The sequence below is a fragment of the Sinocyclocheilus rhinocerous genome, unplaced genomic scaffold (assembly GCF_001515625.1).
Source record: "Sinocyclocheilus rhinocerous isolate Xijiao unplaced genomic scaffold, SAMN03320098_v1.1 scaffold772, whole genome shotgun sequence".
Classification (NCBI taxonomy): Eukaryota; Metazoa; Chordata; class Actinopteri; order Cypriniformes; family Cyprinidae; genus Sinocyclocheilus; species Sinocyclocheilus rhinocerous.
This window is the reverse complement of record NW_015641026.1, coordinates 30,734-35,348: the sequence shown is the minus strand read 5'-3', so window position 1 is coordinate 35,348 and position 4,615 is coordinate 30,734.

Genomic DNA, 4,615 nt, shown 5'->3' with positions numbered 1-4,615 from the left:
AATTATAATGGCATATATGTAAAACTTTGTCCTATAATTGTATAGTTATATTTTCTGATTTTTATGTTGCTCTGTTCTGAATACCTTAAACTTTAAAGGATTTGCAGCAACGCAATTCTGTTTGATATGTGAATTATTTATTAGCCTATTTTTTTATTATTCATGTAGCAAATGCTTTAAAAACAGCTTATTGCATTCCAGACGCTTTTAAAGTACTTTTCACTATAAATTTTACGGGTAGCTTGAATGTAAAACATTGTCATGAATTCGTTGTATTCCCATTTGTAAAATAGCCAACAAATTAATTGTTGTAGGCTAACCCGATCTCATGAAAGTGCGTATAGCACGATTTTCTGCTTCTATCTGGCGTAATATTTATATGCAGAAACTGACTTTGGAAAAGACTGATAAATTCATAATTAATGGAATGGCTGGTTCAGTCGACAGAAATACGGGACACACAGGCCTATAATAACTGCTGAAATGTTTGCGTTGCAAATCTCAGGTCAGTCTGAGCGCTCAACACTGATAATAAATCAGCACAGAATGATTTCTGAAAGATCATGTGACACTGAAGACTTTAGTAATGGCTGATGAAAATTCAGCGCTGCATCACAGAAATAAATTATATTTCGAAGTATATTAAAATAGGAAACCAATATTACAAATTGCAATAATATTTCACAATATTACTGTTTTTTCTGTATTTTTGATCAAATAAATACAGCCTCGATGAGCATAAGAGTCTTCATTAAAAAGATTTACTGATCCCAAAGTTTTGAATGGCAGTGTGTATATATATATATATATATATATATCTCTCTCATTGGCTGATTCTAGACACCATGGTTACTGATTATATCAGTCGGTCCAAGACTTTATGTAATAAGTGACTTAAACTCCTTCATTTACACAATTAATTTCAACTGTTCCTGATGCTTTTTACCAGAACTGGCTACCCAGGATGAAGATCTTGTAAATCTTGACCCAGTGGGATGTCAGAACAATCAGTAGTGGTTGTGTAGAAACAGAGCATTGTTGCTGTCGGGATGGGGGGTAGTGATGAGAGGCTGTTTATTTTGGTTGGTGAACCAGTGCTGTCTTTCATTTAGCCCTCTGTCTAATCACTATTTTATCACATAGCCTTGCTTCTCTAAAAATATGGCAACTGCTAATCAGCACGACTGCCTATCACAGCTCCAGACCTAACTGTTCAAACTAAGCCTTTTCGCTGCACTGCTTTGGTCCTCCTTTTTTTTTTTGAGTAATGGAAAGTGTAAGATTGGTGTTTTGACTCTTATCGTCTTTCATCGTCACCCTGTGGTTTCCATTAGTTCCATCGTTGGGATTGACCCTCGTTGACCCTACTGTCAGTTGCGGTCTGTTTATTACCCACTGACAGGGCTGCTGGTCGTAACACTATCAATGTAGAAACTGTGTGGAGAAAACCCAGACATTTCACCTGCGTAGATACATCGTACTCATGAGTAACCCCTCACAGAGGCATATGATACGCTCTTATATCTGTCCTACACACTCCCACACTCTCACTGAGATTCTGGAGGCACTGTTTCAGTAATCCCAGATAACAAGAGCTCAACTCACTCGTCTTAAAGACTGGTATCAGATCAAATGTAGGTGATCCTGTATTTGTAGCCTAAAATACTGTCTTTTTCTCATGAATTGTGTCTTAGGATTGCTGCCAGAACGTTGGTTGAAAGTCTTGTTTGGGATAATTAAGATGTTTTTAAAAGAAATCTATTATGCTCACCAAGGCTGACAACTGTAATATTGTGAAAGATTATAACAGTATAAAATAACAGTTTTCTATTTTAATATATTTTAAAATGTAACAAATCTCAGGTCAGTCTGAGCGCTCAACACTGATAATAAATCAGCACAGAATGATTTCTGAAAGATCATGTGACACTGAAGACTTTAGTAATGGCTGATGAAAATTCAGCGCTGCATCACAGAAATAAATTATATTTCGAAGTATATTAAAATAGGAAACCAATATTACAAATTGCAATAATATTTCACAATATTACTGTTTTTTCTGTATTTTTGATCAAATAAATACAGCCTCGATGAGCATAAGAGTCTTCATTAAAAAGATTTACTGATCCCAAAGTTTTGAATGGCAGTGTGTATATATATATATATATATATATATCTCTCTCATTGGCTGATTCTAGACACCATGGTTACTGATTATATCAGTCGGTCCAAGACTTTATGTAATAAGTGACTTAAACTCCTTCATTTACACAATTAATTTCAACTGTTCCTGATGCTTTTTACCAGAACTGGCCACCCAGGATGAAGATCTTGTAAATCTTGACCCAGTGGGATGTCAGAACAATCAGTAGTGGTTGTGTAGAAACAGAGCATTGTTGCTGTCGGGATGGGGGGTAGTGATGAGAGGCTGTTTATTTTGGTTGGTGAACCAGTGCTGTCTTTCATTTAGCCCTCTGTCTAATCACTATTTTATCACATAGCCTTGCTTCTCTAAAAATATGGCAACTGCTAATCAGCACGACTGCCTATCACAGCTCCAGACCTAACTGTTAAAACTAAGCCTTTTCGCTGCACTGCTTTGGTCCTCCTTTTTTTTTTTGAGTAATGGAAAGTGTAAGATTGGTGTTTTGACTCTTATCGTCTTTCATCGTCACCCTGTGGTTTCCATTAGTTCCATCGTTGGGATTGACCCTCGTTGACCCTACTGTCAGTTGCGGTCTGTTTATTACCCACTGACAGGGCTGCTGGTCGTAACACTATCAATGTAGAAACTGTGTGGAGAAAACCCAGACATTTCACCTGCGTAGATACATCGTACTCATGAGTAACCCCTCACAGAGGCATATGATACGCTCTTATATCTGTCCTACACACTCCCACACTCTCACTGAGATTCTGGAGGCACTGTTTCAGTAATCCCAGATAACAAGAGCTCAACTCACTCGTCTTAAAGACTGGTATCAGATCAAATGTAGGTGATCCTGTATTTGTAGCCTAAAATACTGTCTTTTTCTCATGAATTGTGTCTTAGGATTGCTGCCAGAACGTTGGTTGAAAGTCTTGTTTGGGATAATTAAGATGTTTTTAAAAGAAATCTATTATGCTCACCAAGGCTGACAACTGTAATATTATGAAAGATTATAACAGTATAAAATAACAGTTTTCTATTTTAATATATTTTAAAATGTAATTTGTTCCTGTGATTGGAAAGCTGAATTTTCAGCATCATTACACCAGTCTTCAGGTTCACATGATCCTTCAGAAATCATTGTAAAATGCTGATTTGGTGCTCTGTTATTAATAACAGTTTTTACTGCTTAATATTTTTGTGGAAACGGTGATACTTTTTTGGCTGCTGAAACTGCAGCTTTGCCATGACAGGAAATTAAATATTATTACAATGTAAAAATGTATTGTTACAATTCTAATAAACAGAAAACTGTTATTTTGTAAACTAATAATATTTCACAATAATACTCTATTTGCTGTATTTTTGATCAAATAAATGCAGCCTTGGTGAAAATAAAAGACTTCTTTCAAATACATAAGTATTCCATACTTTTGACTGGTAGTGAAAAGTTTGTGAAAATGCCAATGTTAACTCCAATAAGTTTGTACTGACTTAGTTTATCCAGCTTTGTCTAAAAGTAAAATCTTTCGTTTGAAGGGGCAGTTTTGTTGCCAGGAGTGTTATGTTTTAAGGGCATTAATAAAGGTGTAAACTGTTCCTTAATTGCAGTTTGGGCATTAATAAAGTTGTATTACATTGTATTGTACTAATTTCTTTGAATAGGACGTCAACACCCTCAGTCTACCACCCCCTCCCCAGCTGTGTGCGGGACCTCTCTGGGCCCCTAGCTCTCCCCATGATAGTGTCCTATTCAGGGGTAACTGAACAGGCCCATCAGCCCAACGGGAGGGGGGCAGGGAAGATGGGGATTGGGGGGCTCCTTTATGGAGCTAAATCACAACTAACCCCTTCTATTGAGGTGAGGAGAGAGACTGTGAATATAAAAATGCACACAATGAATGAAAGACAAACAGAAGAAAGGAGGAAGGAGTCTGAGAGAACTGGACAGAGGCCGAACAAGGTCAGCGGGCATTTATGTGCCTGACTCGAACGCATTCCTCATGACACACATTATTAGATGTCATTATAGTGTACCAATAGAACTGTATCAAGTTTTTTGAGGACTAAATACTCAAGAGTGTGAATTATTGAAGCTGAAGTGCCACATTTTTTTTCTCATCTAAGGATAAAGAGTTTTTGAATAATTGCAAACACTCTGTATTTATGAGCTGCATTTGAGCTCATCTGCTGGAGAATGTGTTTATTTTTGTTTTGTTTTTTTGGCTTAAGAAAGACTAGCTGCTAATGGTGCAAAGTATCCTTGATAAAGTGAAGGATTCATGGGTAGAGAGGGGAGGCCGGGTTAGAGGTTGGATTAGAGAAGGGAGTTGAAGATCGTGGCAGTGCCAGTTGCAGATGTTATACATAATAAGCAGATGAGAAAAGGAGGGGAGAATGACGGTGGGGCCATCTTTGCAATCTCAAGATACGCGCTCTTTCCCTTACACATCTCCCTTATAAATA